The 10,397-nt window shown below is 42.9% G+C and overlaps 1 long non-coding RNA gene across 1 annotated transcript in view; it reads left to right on the plus strand.

The window, feature by feature from the left end:
- Positions 1 to 2,901, plus strand: part of LOC117954658 — a 14,304-nt gene extending 11,403 nt beyond the window's left edge. Inside the window, exon 3 of the long non-coding RNA XR_004658851.1 lies at positions 2,891 to 2,901. This is a non-coding gene — a long non-coding RNA (uncharacterized LOC117954658). The remainder of the gene's footprint in view (positions 1 to 2,890) is intronic.
- The last annotated feature ends 7,496 nt before the right edge of the window (positions 2,902 to 10,397 follow it).

Raw genomic sequence — 10,397 nt, forward strand, 5'->3', positions numbered from 1 at the left:
AAGCAGCAGGAAGTGATCACGCCATCCAAAAACAACGCACCTGGCTTTTAAAGGGAACGGGAGAAGACCTCTGATTGGTTGATTGATTATCAAGAAAACACTGGCAATGTGTGATCTCTGTTGACTCTAATTCATTAAGGTGCTTTCTGAAGGTTTCATTGGTTGTTTTGTTTTCATTGGTGCATCCATTTCAATGATAGGTTTAGGTTTAGTCGATCATTTCCTCGATTGGTTATCTATAAAAATGTCAGAAAATTGTGAAAAATGTGGACCGGTGTTCCCCAAAAGCCCAAAACAACGTCCTCAAACATCTTGTTTTGTCCACAATTTAAATACATTTAGATACTGTCACAGAGGAGAGAAGAAACTAGAAACATAATCACATTTAACAAGCTGACGTCACAGAATTTGTAATGTTTTCATAGAAAATGACTCAAAGCCCAAATAGTTGGCGATTAATTTAATAGTTGACAACTAATCGATTCATCTTTGCAGCTTTATTAACATTTTTAATTCATCGTTTTGGTCTTTTCTTAACACTACAAAAAGTGACCGGACCATTTCGTGGGCTCTTTTGCAACTTTGCAGCAACGCCTTCACCTGTTGCAGTCGTCGTCTTTGTCTCCGAAGCTGGACGTTGCTGCGTTGATGTGAAACGCATCTCTTTCAAAGCCAAGCTGACAAATGCAGGGAGAGTTTTGTGGAGCGTTGTGAAGCTTAGTTAGCGTTGTATGAGCTCAGTTGGTGACAACTTGAATGTACCGAACGCTCATTATTATGAAACAATTGCCAACTATAAGCTTTAACCCCGTGCTTCATACAACCACAGAAACCTCCGGTGTTCCCTAGTTTACAGGAGCACATATGTAGGAGAAAGAACTGAGTAAAGTGTGTTTGATTTCCCTCCAGCTGCTCTGCCAGGCTCAAACTGCCAATATTAGCCTGCTTATGTAAGGCTCAACAAGACTGTATGCATGTATGCTTGCATGTGTGAGTGTGTGTGTGTGTGCGTGTGTGTGCACAAGCATGCATACGTTTATCCTCAGCTCTGTGATTATGTGTTTGCGTGCTCATGTACATACAGCATCCTATGTTCCTTCCTCTCTCTCTCTCTGTGTGTCTCCACATGCTCGATCTATCAGCTGCTCCCCCACATGGAGGTAGGAGTGTGTGTGTTGGGGGGGGGGGGTTCTGCAGTGGCTGCTCTTGTGCGCCTGTTGCTAGGCAAGAGTCTGCACCGTGGCCGCCTCCACAGCCAATGGGGACGATGCAGGAAGCTCCCCGGGCCAATGGGGTGGCTCAGCGAGGCAGCGGGCCGACGCTCAGGTTCCCTCTGGAGTTTTCTGTCTCCAAACGATTTATCAATGGGGTTGTTATGTGTTGGACATCAAAGCCGGTATCTGGAGTTATGTTCAGCCCCAACTGTAGCTGTAGTTGCGGTGGCATCGTGCTCTTTGTTGAGGGCCGTTAACGCCGATGCCTCGTCACGTGGGAGGCGCCTGGGAGTCATTAAAGGGATCACTAGTTCCGCCTATCCATGCCTATCCATTGCTGTTGTCATTCTCCTGTTTTCATTCATCCATTGGTGTGTCCGGTTAAATGCAGCTCATTAAACGGACCCAACCACAACATTGAGATTTCAGTTATTATTTTATGTTTTACAGTTTTTAGCAGTGATTCATACAACTCCTTCTCATTGGTCAGTGGCTCTCAGCGAAGGTGACCAGGTTTCTCAGACTAAATCCGGGGACATTTTTCAGTTTAGAAGCGTAAATACCTCCAAAACACGTCATGTTTTTATTTTGGTAAAACTTAAAATGGGGACACTAGACCTAGAGCTGTTCTCAATAGGGGCTGAGACCCCCCCCCCCCCCCCCCCCCCCCCCCCCCCCCCCCCGCCCCCCCCCCCCAAAGGTCTGATCCTAGAATCACCCCTGCTGCTACTTCATACTTTTACTCCACTACACCTCAGAGGGGAATGTTGTAATGTTTCCTGAACTACTTCTATCTGACAGCTTTGCTTGATTGCTTCAGGCTTGTTTCTTTAGCAGTTGGGAGGAGGCCTCTGGGAAGACCCAGGACTAGGTGGAGGGACGTCCAGCTGGGAGGAGGCCTCGGGGAAGACCCAGGACTAGGTGGAGGGACGTCCAGCTGGGAGGAGGCCTCGGGGAACCTGGCCTGGGAACGCCTCGGGATCCCCCAGTCGGAGCTGGTTGATGTGGCTCGGGAAAAGGAAGTTGGGAAGTTTGGGGTCTCCGAAACCGGATAAGCGGATGAAGACGGAAGGATGGATGGATGGAAGGATGGATGGATGGGTATATAAAATTTCAGAAAATTGTTCAAACAACCAACAAAGAAAACCAGTCTGAACTATGTAGATTATTGGTAGAAGAAGAGAAAAGCTGAAAGCTGTGAAGTTTTGCTAAACGATAAGTCAAATATTCAACTATAACAATTCACCAACTAATTGTTTCAGTCCTTCGGTGTAACTCTTGCTCTCACATTTTTAGCTTTAACAGCTGGATTAAAGTCCAGAGTTCCCCGGAGGCTGACAAAAGGGACTCTGGGAAATGAAAGAAACAACACAAATTGGCATAAAATGATGCACAATAAGAACTGAAGATCCAGGATGTAACTGATTGCATGTGGAACCAGGTGAGGGTGAAGTTTTGTTAAAGTGAACATGTTTACAACCATCACTGGGTCTGCTTTTGGAGATTAAACTCAAACACCAGGCCGGTCTCATGAATATTTGGGTTCTGGTGTGCGTGCAGTCGTCTCACAGACTACCGAGTGAATCCAACGATAGTCCTCGTTTTAGCAGCGGCGAACAAGCACGGCAGCTTTAAATATTCAACACATTATGTAAGGTTACGCAAGAACAAGGGAGACTGGGGTAAGCATGATGGAGATCATGGGAAACACTAAATATTTCAACAACAAAAAAAGCTCCACTTGCTCCGAGTAGTGGTTACAATATTGTTGCAAAGGCACATTTGCTCTACACTGTTTTAACTCATGCTTCTCATATATAGACACACTACTGTGTGTATGTTAGATTAGATCAGATTAGATTAGATTCAACTTTATTGTCATTACACAGGTACAAGGCAACGAAATGCAGTTTAGGTCTAACCAGAAGTGCAATAGCAGCAGGTGCAGGATATACACTGGTTCCATAAGAGCAGGACATGGATATGTACTGAATAAATATAGAGATGAATACTATTATAAACAGAATTTTACAGATGGGTTTGTCCTATGAATATAAAATATAGATAACTAGTATTGTGAGCAAGATTTACAACTGGATATGTACTGAATACAATATACAGGTGGATATTACTATAAGTGGAACATTTACAGATATGTACAATGAACATAATATACTAATGGAGTTCAATATACAGTACCGTGTGTTTTTTGTTGTTGTTGTGTTTTTTTTATTTTTGGGCCTGTGTGTCATGAAGACACATGCCTGTATATTTATCATGTTAGGCACATAGATCTGTTGCTTTTTTTTAAAGATCTTAGGCTAGTTTCTGTGTTAATATCACTGTGTTGTTCACAAGAGGCTATAGAGAGGCAAAGTCATTTTATTTTGAAAAGAAAAATGCATGGTCGTTACCAGGTATTTTTGTTTGATCCCGTTTAAATGGAGCCATACATCACACATATAATGTTAATTAATTTAAAACCTAATTTTGGAAGTCAAAGGCTGAGTTAGTCATTAAACCGTTGAGTTGAAAAACTGAAATTACGTCTTTAGAAAGACAAAGTTGTATGAGTGACCTCTCACTAAAGCTCCGGTGTCTGGGTTTCATACCGCGACGTAAAGCTACTCACACACACGATAACAAAGCTTGTTCTTTCACTTCCTGTCTGATCAAACTTTGCTGGATGAAACACATCAGGTAATATGTTACATGTGTTGTGGAACAGAGCTAAGCTAACTAGCAAGCTAGAGAGTGTAGCAGAGTTAATCATATCACTTGCCATTAAAAGCTAACTTCTCATTTGGTTAGTAGTTTCCATGAGAGAGGCTTGATGCATGAGCACCATCTATTGGTGCTATTCTGCAGAATTTAGGGTAAATTCTTACACGCTTTGACCGGTCTCTTTTTTTTTCTGCTTCATGGTAAGTCACATGTATCGAGCTCCACTGTCATAGTTAGGTACATGTGTTAATTGGGATAATATTTTAGTGTGCAGTGTAGTATATCCATATGGGAGGTCTCAAACTTTTTATAACAAACCCATTTTGTTTGGTTTCTTTTGTTTTAGCTTGAAGGAAAAAGCTCACCAAGTTGAGCGAGCTTGCTAGTGTGGTTAGGGACTTCCCCTCTCCAAATGTTTGAGGAGGTGGGCGGGGTCTGCAATCAGCTGCAGTGGAGAAAGGTGGAGGGATAGATCATGAGGGCAGGTGAGCTGATTGTCTCAGCTGATTGGTGTTGGACTAATTACCCTCTACCTTTTTATGCAGTAGCTTGCTGGAGCTTCAGATGACTGTCACACACCATAGAGACAGGACTCTGGGTTTTGTGAAAGGTCCTGAACACCCACACAGGTTATAGTTAATATGGCTCACTGGATGTTTTTACCTTTTGCAGGAATAGACTGAGTGAATGACCTGTTAGGGCGGGACAAGTGACACCTTTGTCATCCTCATTGGTACAAAGAATCTGTGACCTAACTGGATCTCATCAAAGCTGTAGCCCACCTTCAAAACTGACAAGAGTCCTATCAGCCAGAATAACTGAAAACACCAGTGGTTGTTTTATTTATATATATAGATATAGATAGAGAAACCTTTATGCATGTTACTAACTCAACTTCTTCCCTTTCCCGTAGTCTTGTGCTCTCTTGCCCCGTTTTATTTTATATAAATTGAATTGATGCAGCAGTCGTGGGTTCTGCTCCAACATGCGGCCCTGTGTTGCATGTCATCCCCCCCCCCCCCCCTTCACATCTTCAGCTGTCCTGTCAAGATAGATTCTCATAAAGCCCAAAATATAATCTTGAAAATAAAGTTTTAAGCAACAGGCTGTTGTGTTATTATGGATCCCAGGTAACTTCTAGCCAAGTCCCACCCTACGAAGTAGCTTGATTTGTTGGGGTTAGCCATTGACCCCGAGTTAGGACAGGTTAAGGTTAGGATAACCTATTGGTCCGGGGATAGAACCTGAACAAAGGGTTACGTTACCTTGCATGAGCATGGACGCCCGGCCAATAGCTGTGCGTGAATGCTTTTGAAGGGCCGAGCTTGCCTAAAAGTTTTATGAAATTTCTCCAGGGATCCTCTGACAGTATGTTTGACTTATTCTAGGTGTAAGAATGAGAAAAGTTATGTTTAAAGTGTGTGAACAGTCGAAATGAATACGGTCGCTCGGAAATGGTGGCGGTGATTTGTAACGAGGGTAACCCCCCGTTGGCAGCGTGTCCTGCTACGATCTTAAATCAGGAGGCACTGTGGAGAGCACAACCCACTTCAGCTTATGGAATGAATGCAAAAGATCATGCTAAATCGACAAAACACAAGCAATGAAGAATGAAGAAATGAAGAAATCCATTGTCATAACAACACGGGCAGCATATACATATAACCTGCAAATACATAAACCACAAGCAAATAGGATCACCCAGGTTACTGGACCACTTCCTGGTCCACTTTGAATACTGTACTTTGTTCCAATTTGTTTGTTTTTTAATAAAATTAAGTGCTCTTACCCACAAACAGCAGATTAAAGGGTCCAACTATTAAGTACCCTCGTTTTATAACAGGTAAAGGGGGAAGAATCTGCTTCACCTTTTCTGAGCATTACAATGAAGTAATTGATTTGGATTTTTTTTTTTTTTGGCTTTTTTTGGTGTTTAGGTGTAAAATACACGCAGAATATACAGAAATGTAGAGATTTTGCACAAACGGCATCCAAAAACATTCGTTTAATATTGTAGGAGCCATTTCTATCCACCTTTTTAGTTAAGTTAATTTAATTATTTATTTTAGCCACTTGGGGGAGTATTGCACTGGGTGTGTTACCTCACTGGGAATAAGGTATATTTACAGGTGTGGTAATTAATTAATGAGGAAAGGTGTAGATGGCGGGGAACACACGGTTCTTACCGTAGCCGTGAACACGCCGCAACATTTTATTAATCAGCACTAGGTGAAGTACTGTTTTATGTGAAGTGACCCTTTTTCTACTTTTATAATAAACGGGAACACCAACCAAAGACAATCAATGCCTGGACTCAAGATCTATTTTTGCCACTCGTTGAGAACACCATGCCATCGATAACCGAGGCTTATAGGATAGCCTCCACAAATATGTTGCAGCCACGTGTTTTCTTCAATGTAGCTCTTTCAACTGACTCCATTTTGGACGTTTTCTTAGTAAAGTTCTCAGTAAAATACTCCAGTGACCCAAGAAGCCGTTAGTCTCTGTGAGATTTGATTTCTTTCCAGTTTCTTTACATTTTGTCGTTACATTCAGTACCGTAGGACCTGCAACACACCAGAGCCTTCCACCACCGGAATAGATCAAGCTCTCCTTTCTGAAGCGTTACATTAGATCTTTGTCTGCGTCCCCTGAGCCTGAAACATGCCCGATTACCATCCCATGAATGTCTGGTGACAAACATCCTAACACATCCTCCCTGACAGCCGCCGAGCAGCACTGCCGGCACATTTGGCACATTTGGCCCTAAGGCCCCCCCCCCCCCCGTTCCAGAGTATCCACGCGTCAGGAGGGTCTGACTGATCTTCCACAAAGCCTCGCCTCCGTCTAGCTCCCTCTCTCTGTCGCTCTGATCCTCCCCCACAACGCCTGGCTTTGAACACGGAGAGAGAGAGATGGAGGCTGGGTAAGGACCTGCTCACAGTCAGCAAGCTAAATGACACAGACGCTTTGAAAAGCGCTGCTTGCACAGTTCCTCACGCAGGTTTCAAAGGGCAGTCACATCGCAGGGAGATGAAACGGAGAGCCAAGTGTGCAACAGAAAGGGACAAATAAGGAGCTTCTTAGTATGAGAGCAAAACAAGTCTTCTCAACACGCTTTGATCCTCGGTTAGGCCCGCTGTGATACCCGCATGAGGCAGACGGGTGGTGTCAGATCATGTCTACACTAAATCTGAAGTTTAAAAACAAATGTTTCTTTGGCCTTCCATCCTCTAAACCAACAGATCCCGTTGTTCTGGACGGAGACCAGGGACGTCTATTAGAAGCTCTTTCCCGGTGATGCTGAGCGTTACTGCGCAGCCTCCAACCGAGCTGGAAGACGTAGATGTGATGTGGGCAACCTGTCTGAAAGCTGTAAGTCTTTGAGACTTCTGAGAGAAATCTCAATTAATCCCAATCAGCAGAGACGGAGAGCATAGGTATATGTTAGGAGATAACATGGACACAGGCTAAGTCCTGCTAACTAACATGCTAGTTAACATTAGTAATTAAACCTAAACAGCTGATGAAGTCCAAACTGTCTGCGAGCTTCTCCTGACAATATGGTGATTTGGCAACTATGCGCCGGTAAGTTGTGTGGTTATGACACAATCGTTAGCCTAATTTTACAAAAACATCTGCTAAAGAGCCATAACATGAGCTACAAAGTCACAGAGCCTTTTTATACATTGTTATGTTTCTTTAGAAACAAACAACGGACAAATAGAGTCTTTAAAGGCTTCAGATGTAAATTTATTTGCTGTCAAAGTGGCGCCAAAATGAATGGGAGTCAATGGGATGCTAACGGCTGGTGAGGGCCTCGTAGCATTAAAATGGCGCCATGGGAGCTACGCTTAGAGAGGAGAGCCCCCCCACCTGGAAAAAAAGAAACACAAAGGACATAAAATAAAGGACTTGAAGGCCACCAAATCCTGCAAATGCTTTGTCGTCGGTCTAAGGAAATGAATCACTACTCTCACCTTTCTCCACTGTTTGTTCTCCAAAATATTTTCCACTCTTACGTCCGTGATTTTCAACTGCATCCTGCGTCCACATGCACTCACATGCCCAGTGTGTGTAGATGGTCATGTGACATGTGTTGGACGTGTTAACATGGACAGTACATAGCAGTGTAGATGTAGCCTGAAAGGTTTCATGATACTAGTTGAATTGTAATACGTGATTTTAGGCAACTTTATTTGTGTTGCACCTTTGACAATTCGAATCGCTTTTGTGAAGAAATGCATTAAGACAGAAATGCATCAACTTGGATAAAAATTGCAACACCACCCGTCTTCTGTAATTCATTTTGTGCTTTTTTAACTTTTCCTCCGTTTGTTCTTCTTCGACGCAGACATGTGCTGTCTTCATGTCATCGCCGTGGCACTCCCTAAATGACACGTTACAGTCATCCTGACGGGAAGCGATAAAGCCTCATCGTGACAGCCTGGTGTATCTGTAATTACTGCATGTCTGACTCTTTTATCTCAGATGTTAGCTTTGATGGGGTTGATGGGCTGGATTGGGCGAGACAACAGCAGCTGAGATTCATTGTTCACCATCTGTGTTCAGCCGGCGTTCTGCCTCTGCATGAAGCCTGCTGATGTGACGCTCCGCAGCCTGTAGTTCCCACTGCTGTGTGTGTGTGTGTGTGTGTGTGTGTGTGTGTGTGTGTGTGTGTGTGTGTGTGTGTGTGTTTGTGTGTGTTGTGATTTGCTCCACGTACTAAAGGTCAGGGTTTCTGCTTCTGAGCTTTTGACAGACAGAACGAACCTAGCCTTAAGTGTTTATGAAATGAAAATGAAATATAGAAATGTCACAATGCATCACTTTTGCAAGCAAACTGAATCTACAGCTCCATTACAGTGGTGCTGTTTGAATGTTAGAGAGAGAAAGTGTGTGTGTGTGTGTGTGTGTTTTAGGGTTAAAATGCTACGGTGTCGGAAAAGGGCTAAAACGCTAAAACCGCCCAAAACACTGACGACAGGATGTAGGAACAGAAAGTGTGTCTGCACATAAAGCTCTTCAGTGCAGAAGCATCCTAGCACTGTGAAGCCCAAACTAATTGGATCAAATGTATTTAACCCTCATGTTGTCCTCGGGTTTTCCATTATTAGTCTTTCTCAATGTTATAGCATTGTAAAACAAATGGAAGTGTTTTTGATATAGTATTGAGTAAAAGTTGACATATTCCAGTCTGTGATTATCATCAACATCCATTCCTTTAATTTTAGTCTCAATAATTCCTAATTTCTGCTTTTCTAACTCAAACATTAGGTATCATTTCCTTTTAAATGAGGTTTATTGACCATAAATTGAAACGTTGAAAAAAAAAAGCTTCAAAAGTGTTGAAAAAAGGAACAAAAAGCCAAAAAAAAGTTGAAAACAAGCGTCAAGTATAAAAAGCGTCAACAAAAGTGTTGATTTTTTATTTTGATGGGAAGACAACACGAGGGTTAGAAAACCTTTTATTGGTGTGTGTGTGTATATGTACGTATATGTGTGTGTGTGTGTGTGTGGATAGATAGATAGATAGATAGAGCCAGTTGGGTAATATTTGGTAACGCAGTTCTTATTTCTGTACACACACATCGCACCTTATCCAGCCTTATTGTGGCGTGAGTAAAGACCCGAGGAACGTGTTCCCGGGTGAGAAAGGACGTTTGAACATGTGTAAATCACAGCAGAGAGATTCTCTCTCTCTCTCTCTCTCTCTCTCTCTCTCTCTCTCTCTCTCTCTCTCTCTCTCTCTCTCTCTCTCTCTCTCTCTCTCTCTCTCTCTCTCTCTCTCGCAGTGATAGAGGTCGACGGGATAGAAGACGAGATAAAGACATCAATCACCACCTCTTGGCAAGGCTGGCGTCGCTCCTTAGTTGTCCTCTTCCTGGTGTCCCCGACAATGTTTTTCTTTTTTACGTGATAACAAGGAGTGAAATCATCGCTCAGCTGGAGCGCCACGGCCACAGGGACAGTTTGCAGGCGCCATTGAGTGCTCTGTGTCTCATCCATATGAACCAAATGTACTTAAAACAACCTTGACGCATACATGTGTGGCTATGAATCGGAAACAAAGACTTTTCTATGTTACATTTTGTTATATACACATTTCCTATCAATTCGATTCATAATTATTTTCAATTCATTGATTTATCGTTCAGTCGATTAAAATGGTTGGACAAAAATACTTAAGAAAATGCTAATGACAAGTTTCCAGGGTGCACTGCACACAGGATTCCTGGATGGGACAGCAACGTGCTCTGGTTTACCGGCATTTCTTTAAACCAATCACAAGTATCTTGGGCGGTGCGGAGAGCCGGACGGAGCCACGTTGCCTCTTAAAAATAGCCTCTGGAAGGAACTTGTTTTGATGGAACGTGTGTACGCTCAAAAGTTGTTTTAGTCGTGCAACAGAAAGCTCAGATTGGACAGATAGTCTAGCTAGCTGTCTGGATTTACCCT

This window comes from Etheostoma cragini, chromosome 12 (genome assembly GCF_013103735.1).
Source record: "Etheostoma cragini isolate CJK2018 chromosome 12, CSU_Ecrag_1.0, whole genome shotgun sequence".
NCBI lineage: Eukaryota > Metazoa > Chordata > Actinopteri > Perciformes > Percidae > Etheostoma > Etheostoma cragini.